We start from the raw sequence: 8,748 nt of genomic DNA, 5'->3' as shown, positions 1-8,748 counted from the left end.
GCTCTTGTTACCCAGGCTGGAGTGCAATGGCGCGATCTTGGCTCACCACAACCTCCGCCTCCTGGGTTCAGGCAATTCTCCTGCCTCAGCCTCCTGAGTAGCTGGGATTACAGGCATGTGCCACCATGCCCAGCTAATTTTTTGTATTTTTAGTAGAGACGGGGTTTCACCGTGTTGACCAGGTCTTAATCTCTTGACCTCGTGATCCACCCGCCTCGGCCTCCCGAAGTGCTGGGATTACAGGCTTGAGCCACCGCGACCGGCTGCTTTGTTGCTTTTTGAAACTCAAAGTGTCTGGACTTGGCCATTAAGACCTTTCAAGCCAGCTTCTGTAGCCGTTTGATAGGACCTCATCAGTCGGTAAGCCCTGAGTGAGAAACTCCGTGGAAGCAATAGGTAGCTCTAAAAACGGTGCACTCCCTTCAACTTAACTATTCAGACATGCAATGACGAATTTTCCAGTAATGCTGGGGTAATCACCTCCACAGCTGCTGAGGTAACTAGCATAGTACAACTGTTCTGTGGTTTTCCCACCAGATGAAAATGGCCTTACCTTGAACAGGCTTATTCCTGCCTCAGGACTGCGGCAATAGCTGTTTGCCTGGAGTATTCTTTCCCTGCATTTTTGCATGAGTGACTCCTCCCTGTTATTCATGTCGCAGCATATGTCACCTGCCCAGAGAGTCTCTCCCCCACCAATCGACCTGAAATAGCCCGTCATTCCCTATCATATCCTTATCCTGTTTCATTAATTTAAAAATTTTAAATGTTGGCCAGGTGCGGTGGCTCATTCCTGTAATCCCAGCACATTACAGGCAGATCGCTTGAGCCCAGGAGTTCAAGACCAGCCTGGGCAACAAAGCTAAAGCCCATCTCTACAAAAAAAAAAAAAAATGCAAAAATGAGTCAGGCGTGGTAGCGTGCACCTGTAGTTCCAGCTACTCGGGAGGATTGCTTGAGCTTGAGAGGTAGAAGTTGCAATGAGCCAAGAAAATGCCAATGCACTCTAGCCAGAACAACAGGGCAATATCCTATTCTCAAAAAAAAATAAAAGACAAAATTTTAAATGTTTAATTATGAAGTACTTCAAATGTACAAAGGTGTAGAAAAAAGTATAACAGACACCCAAATGTGTCCCACCCATACTTAACAAATACTAACTTTTTTTTACTGTATCTGCCACAGTTTAACGAAACGGAACATTAAAGACACAAGTAAAATTTCACTCCAGTCATTAAGAATTTAGAATAATGAGGCCAGGCACGGTGGCTCATGCCTATAATCCCAGCACTTTGGGAGGCCAAGGCGGGTGGACCGCGAAGTCAAGAGATGGAGACCATCTGGTCAACATGGTGAAACCCGGTCTCTACTAAAAATACAAAAATTAGCTGGGCAATGGTAGCACATGCCTGTAGTCCCAGCTACGCGGGAGGCTAAGGCTGGATAATTGCTTGAGCCCAGGAGGCCGAGGTTGCGGTGAGCCAAGATCGCGCCATTGCACTCCAGCCTGGGTAACAAGAGCGAAACTCCGTCTCAAAAGAAGAAAAAAAAAAAAGAATTTAGAATAATGGCACATTTAGCCGGGCGCGGTGGCTCAAGCCTGTAATCCCAGCACTTTGGGAGGCCGAGGCGGGTGGATCACGAGGTCAAGAGATCGAGACCATCCTGGTCAACATGGTGAAACCCCGTCTCTACTAAAAATACAAAAAATTAGCTGGGCATGGTGGCGCGTGCCTGTAATCCCAGCTACTCAGGAGGCTGAGGCAGGAGAATTGCCTGAACCCAGGAGGCGGAGGTTGCGGTGAGCCGAGATCGCGCCATTGCACTCCAGCCTGGGTAACATGAGCGAAACTCTGTCTCAAAAAAAAAAAAAAAAAAAAAAAAAAAGAATAATGGCACATTTATATGTATCTTTCTTGCGATTTGTTCTTTTCATTCATATAATTTTTGAGAAGTCCTGTTTTACTGGTGAACTTATTACCTGACTCTTATTTGTTAGTAAGTGGTTGCTGAATACATGAATGCATAATTGATTCAACTTTCACATTTTAAAATCACCACATAAGGATGCTGCAGTCAAAAACAGACCACATTTATGATAGTTAAGATTATAGGCAGGTTGTGATGGCTCACACCTGTAATCCCAACACTTTGGGAGGCCGAGGTGGGTGGATCACCTGAGGTCTGGAGTTCGAGACCAGCCTCACCAACATGGTGAAACCCCATCTCTACTAAAAATACAAAAATTAGCTGGGCGTGGTGGTGGGCACCTGTAATCCCAGATACTCAGGAGGCTGAGGCAGGGGAATCGCTTGAACATGGGCAGCGGAGATTGCAGTGAGCCAAGATTATTGTGCCATTCATTGCATTCCAGCCTGGGCAACAAGAGCGAAACTCTGTCTCAAAAAAATGGATTATAATGCAGGCCAGGTGCGGTAAATCACCCATGTAATCCCAGCACTTTAGGAGGCAGAGGCAGGCAGATCACTTTAGCCTAGGAGTTTGAAATTAGCCTGAGCAACATTAGAAAACCCTGTCTCTACACAAAAAAATACAAATATTAGCCAGGCATGGTGATGCATACCAGTAGTCCTATCTACTCAGGAGGCTGAGGCAGGGGATTGCTTTAGCCCAGGAGTCTGAGGCTGCAGGGAACTGTCATTGCACCACTGCACTCCAGCCTCAGCGACAGAGCGAGACCCTGTCTCAAAATATGTGTGTGTATATATGTAATGGAGCTGGGAAATTTCCATCATATAATTGTGGCCCCTGCAAATTCATGGTACAGTGCATTACTCATGTGTCTGTGGTGATGCTGGTCTAAACAAACCTACTGCACTGCCAGTCATATAAAAGTATAGCACATACAATTATGTAAGTAGGTAATACTTCACAAAGACAATAAAGAACTATGCTACTGGTTTATGTTACTGGTTTAAAAGTCTAATACTACACTTTTTGGTTTTTTGTTTTTTTTTTAGTCAGGGTTTCACCATGTTGGCCAGGCTAGTCTCAAACTCCTGACCTCAGGTGATCCACCCACCCCAGCCTCTCAAAGTGCTGGGATTACAGGCATGAGTCACCACACCTGGCAAGACTATACTTTTTTTTTTTTTTTGAGACAGAGTCTCACTCTGTCGTCCAGGCTGGAGTGTAGTGGCATGATCTCAGCTCACTGCAACCTCCTCCTCCTGAGTTCCAGCGATTCTCCTGCCTCAGCTGGGACTATAGGCACGTGCCACCATGCCTGGCTACTTTTTAGTAGAGACAGGTTTCACCATATTGGCCAGGCTGGTCTCAAACTTCTGACCTCATGATCTGCCCGCCTAGGCCTCCCAAAGTGCTGGGATTACAGGCGTGAGCCACCGTGCCTGGCTAACTATACTTTTAATCGTTAGAGTGTACTTTTTCTACTTATTAAGAGGAAGTTAACTATAAAATAGCCTCAGGCAAGTTCTTCAAAGGGATTCCAGAAGGCACTGTTCTCATAGAAGATGACAACTCCATGTATGTTATTGCTCCTAAAAACCTTCCAGTGGGACAAGACATAGAGTAGAAGACCACAAAACTGATTATCTGAACCCTATCTGCGCCTAGGCTAACGTGTGTGTTTGTCTTAATTTTTTTTTTTTTTTTTTTTTTTGAGGCAGGGTCTTGTTTCATCACCCAGTGCAGTAGTGCCATCATGGGTCATTGCAGCCTCAATCTCCCAGGCTCAAGCCACCACATACAGCTAATTTTTATACTTTTGGTAGAAACAAGGTCTCACTACTTTGACCAAGCTGGTCTCAAACTTCTGGGCTCAGGCAATCTTCCTGCCGCAGCCTCCCAAAATGGTAAGATTACAGGCATGAGCCACTACCCTCAGCCTCTTAATTTTTAACAATAGACTTTTAAAAGTAAAATAAATAATACTAATTAAAGTAGAAACAGGCTTATAGAATAAGGATATATAAAGAAAATATTTTTGTATAGCTGTACAATGTGTTTGTGTTTCAAGCTAAGTATTATTACAAAAAAAGAAAAAGTGGCCGGGCGCGGTGGCTCACGCCTGTAATCCCAGCACTTTGGGAGGCCGAGGCGGGTGGATCACGAGGTCAAGAGATCGAGACCATCCTGGTCAACATGGTGAAACCCCGTCTCTACTAAAAATACAAAACATTAGCTGGGGATGGTGGCGCGTGCCTGTAATCCCAGCTACTCGGGAGGCTGAGGCAGGAGAATTGCCTGAACCCGGGAGGCGGAGGTTGCGGTGAGCCGAGATCGCGCCATTGCACTCCAGCCTGGGTAACGTGAGTGAAACTCCGTCTCGAAAAAAAAAAAAAAAAAAAAAAAAGTTAATATCCTAGTAAGTGCTCTCTATAGGTATGCCATCTATCCGTTATCATTTATACCATAATTTTACTATACATATAATTATTTACCACTGTGTTACAACTGCTTACAGCATTCAGTAGAGTAAAATGCTGTACAGGTTTGTAGTGGAGGTCATACTGTACCCAGGTGTGTATTAGGCTATACCATCTAGGTTGGGCGAGTACAGTACACTCTACGACGTTCACAGGATGAGACTGCCTAATGACCCGTTTCTCACTGTTAAGCAATGGATGACTGTAATCATAATTGGAGTTCAACAAATGCTAGGCTATGTGCTCAAAACTTCTATCCAGTTTTTAAATCCTAATCATTTAACCCTGAGGCAGGTATTATTATCACTATTTTACAAAGGAAATTCAAGCTCAGAGAGCCTAATTTGCCCATGTTCTCATAGCTACTAAGCAAACATATTGGAGGAGTCTGGTTTGAAATTCAAGTTGTAACTTCAAAACCTGTGAATCTGTGTTCATGCCAATGTTAAGCTATTGATCTTCTATGTAAGTACCAAAGTACTGCTGTCAACTTTAATTCAGGGATATGCCTATCAGGCTTTAGAGGAGGAATTACATGTTAATTCTACATATCAAAAGAGAAAGGAAGCAGTGTGGAATTGTAAAAACACGTAACAACCCAGAAAAGGGTTACAATAAGCAATCATCCTTTACTTTTAATTTTTCTTGTAATCTACTTTTCTTTCTCTTTAAAACTTTTTATTAAGGAATTTGCATGGATTAGAGAATAGTAAAAGAAATGCCCATATGCCCATTATCCAGCACAATTATATTCCCCAAAAGTTATCAGGGATGGAAAAGTCAGTTATACATACTTTACTGAAGGGTAATTAAGAAACCCAAATGAACAAAATGATGGAACTCTTCAAATTCCTCCTTCCCACCCCTTCCCCCCACTCCTGCATGTGGCATCAATATGATTTCCGGACTGATCCCAGCTGCAGAGGCAGACCCTGACTAGCCCAACCAATCACAGTAATCCCATCCGCTTTACCAGTTCAGAAATCTTACATTTTGGGCAACGTGGGCAAGCATTCTCCTACCAACTAAAAGTGTCCAGATGTGAAACACTAAAGTGGACCCAAGCCAACTAATGAACATGCTTTTGCACCATATCTATGAGCTTCAACATTTTCTGATTATTTAAGTCAGTTTGCAGCAGAATTTTAATAACTGTAGCCAGAACCACCCTAAGTAATTAGATATAATCAAAAAGTCTTGGGTATATCACCAAGTACTGATCTAATGTAAGAGGTCCCTATAAAGATTTAAGAAACATTTTTTTTTAAAGTCAAATTACTAGAACCAGACGAGGTGGCTCAGGCCTGTAATCCTAGCATTTCAGGAGGCCGAGGCGGGCGGATCACCTGAGGTCAGGGGTTTGAGACCAGCCTGGCCAACATGATGAAACCCTGTCTCTACTAAAAATATTAAAAAATTAACTCGTCATAGTGGTGGGGCACCTGTAATCCCAGCTACTCCAGAGACTGAGGCAAGAGAATTGCTTGAACCCAGGAGACAGAGGTTGCAGTGAGCCAACATGGTGCCACTGCACTCCAGCCTGTGCAACAGAGTAAGACTCCGTTAAAAAAAAATGTCAGATTTCTCTACCTGGAGCATGGGCTAGCAAGAAAAAATTACATATAAAGAGTCAAATTTCATTCACATTATTATTATTATATTATTATTTTGAGACAAAGTCTTGCTCTGTTGCCCTAGAGAGTGCAGTGGCACAATCTTGCCTCACTGCAACCTCCACCTCCCAGGTTCAAGTGATTCTCCTGCCTCAACCTCCTGAGTAGCTGGGACTACAGGTGCATGCCACCACGACTGGCTAATTTTTTGTATTTTCAGTAGAGATGGGGTTTCACCATGTTAGCCAGGATGGTCTTTATCTTCTGACTTCATGATCTGCTTGCCTCAGCCTCCCAAAGTACTGGGATTACAGACGTGAGCCACCACGCCCAGCCTCATTCACATTATTTAACTAATTAATTAATTTGGAGACAGAATCTCGTCCTGTTGCCCTCGATGGAAGGCAGTGGTACAATCACAGCTCACTGCAGTCCCAACCTTCCAGGCTCAAGTGATCGTCTGGCCTTAGCCTTCCAAGCAGCTGGGACTACAGGCACACATCATCATACCTGGCCAATTTTTAAATTTTTTTCCTGGAGACTAGGTCTCATTATGTTGCCCAGGCTGCTCTTGAACTCCCAGGTTCAACTGATCCAACTTGGCCTTCCAAAGTGCTGGGATTACAGGTGTGAGCCACTGCATCTGGTCTTCATTCACATTAAAAAGAGTAACTTTGGATTGGGCACAGTGACTTATGCCTATAATTCTGTGTAACTGTGGGAGTCGGAGGTGGCGGTTCACTTGAGGTCCAGAGTTTGAGATCAGCCTGGCCAACATAGTAAAATCCCACCTCTACGAAAAACAGAAAAATTATGCAAGTGTGGTGCATAATTATGCACTCCTGTACTACTCAGGAGGCTGAGGCATAAGGATCACTGGAACCTGGGAGGTGAAGGTTGCAGTGAGTTGAGATTAAGCCACTGCACTCCAGCAGGAGCAAGAGTGAAACTCTCTCAAAAAGATAAAAGGGAGGGGTACTTTAATCTTTCGTTCTCTCTTGCTCCCTTTTTTTGTTCAAAAATAAAAAGGAAAAATGAGATACACAGAGGAACTCTCAGAAGACTTTATAAAAATCTATGCTCAGTAATTGTGGTAGGATCCCTGATTCTAAACACATCAACAAAATAAGAAAACAAACCAATGAAATGATCTAATTTATTTTACTTTATTTTTTGAGATGAAGTCTCGCCCTGTCACCCAGGCTTCAGTGCAGTGGGACGACCATGGCTCACTGCAACCTCTGCCTCTTGGCTTCAAGCAATTCTCCTGCCTCAGCCTCCTGAGTAGCTGGGACTACCAGTTCCCACCACCATGCCCAGCTAATTTTTTTGTATTTTTAGTGGCAATGGGGTTTCACCATGATGGCCAGGCTGGTCTCAACCTCCCAACCTCAGGTGACCTGTGCGCCTTGGCCTCCCAAAGCACTTGGATTACAAGGGTGAGCATGGTAGCTCACACCTGTAATCACCACAGGTGATTGGGAGTTTCAGACCAGCCTGGCCAACATGGTGAAACCCCGTCTTTACCAAAAATACAAAAATTAGCTGGGCGTGGTGGCGCACGTCTGTCATCTCAGCTACTTGGGAGGATAAGGCACGAGAATCACTTGAATACGGGAGGCAGAGGTTGAAGTGAGCTGAGATGGTGCCAATGCACTCCAACCTGGGTGACAGAGTGAGATTCTGTCTCAAAAAAAAAAAAAAAAAAAAAAAAAGTGCTGGAATTACAGGCATGAGCCACCATGCATGGCCTGCTACAATATTTTTAAAACTTAATATACAATTCCATCTGGCTGGGCATGGTGACTCACACCTGTAATCCCAGCACTTTGAGAGACTGAGGCAGGAGGATTACTTGCAGCCAGGAGTTCAAGGCAAGCCTGGGCAACATAGCAAGACTCATCGCTCTGAACACTTAAAAAATGCCAGGTTTGATGACGCCTGCCTGGGGGAGCACTTGAGCCCAGAAATTCAAGGTTACAGTGAGCTATGATCACGCCTCTGCACTCTAGCCTGGGCGACAGAGCAAGTCCCTTTCTATTAAAAAAAAAAAAAAAATCTGTCAGTAAGTTTCTGTATATTTTAATAATGTATTTATATTTTTAAATATCTAACATAGTCACATGGTTCAAAATTAAAAAGGTCCCAAAACTACTATCTTAGAACATTTCTGTCCTCAAGTCCCTTTCCTGTACCAGGAGGCAATGTTACTAGTTTCTTCTAAATATTAATATTTCCAGAGATTGTCAATTTGGAGTACAATATAAATATTGCAGTGAAGTATCTCGACAAAAAGCAGCCAACGTGGCACAACACACACACACACACACACACACACACACACACACACACAAACACACTCTCTCTCTCTTTCTCTCTCTCTCTCTCTCTCTCTCACACGTTTAAGAAGCAAAACCCCTAGTGCTGGCAATTTGGATGAAAACCATGCCTGCCACCTGTAAGAAGCTGGGAGACAGAAAAGAAAACAATTACAATATAGAAAAACAGGCACCAGGAGAGAGGTGATAAGAACACAAAGCACAAGTATGCAGAAGACACAATTCTTGGCATAAAGAAAATAAGCAGGCCGGGCGCGGTGGCTCAAGCCTGTAATCCCAGCACTTTGGGAGGCCGAGGCAGGTGGATCACGAGGTCAAGAGATCGAGACCATCCTGGTCAACATGGTGAAACCCCGTCTCTACTAAAAATACAAAAAATTAGCTGGG

General features: G+C 43.9%; 1 protein-coding gene across 7 annotated transcripts in view; it reads right to left on the bottom strand.

Annotated features, from left to right (window-relative positions):
• The window catches only part of WDR89 (WD repeat domain 89), a 63,077-nt gene that overhangs the window by 23,612 nt on the left and 30,717 nt on the right, over positions 1 to 8,748 (bottom strand). The window contains exon 1 of one of the 7 annotated variants that reach the window (XM_032245903.1): positions 554 to 784. The exons of the other annotated variants lie outside the window; for them this stretch is intronic. The gene's annotated coding sequence lies outside the window, so the exon portion shown is untranslated. Of the gene's footprint in view, positions 1 to 553; positions 785 to 8,748 lie in introns of those variants that run through there. 7 annotated transcript variants of the gene reach the window in all.

This window comes from Sapajus apella, unplaced genomic scaffold (assembly GCF_009761245.1).
Source record: "Sapajus apella isolate SASKATOON/1434 unplaced genomic scaffold, GSC_monkey_1.0 scaffold59, whole genome shotgun sequence".
Lineage (NCBI taxonomy): Eukaryota > Metazoa > Chordata > Mammalia > Primates > Cebidae > Sapajus > Sapajus apella.
The sequence above is the reverse complement of the archived record's forward strand: the minus strand, read 5'-3'. Positions and strand labels throughout refer to the sequence as shown.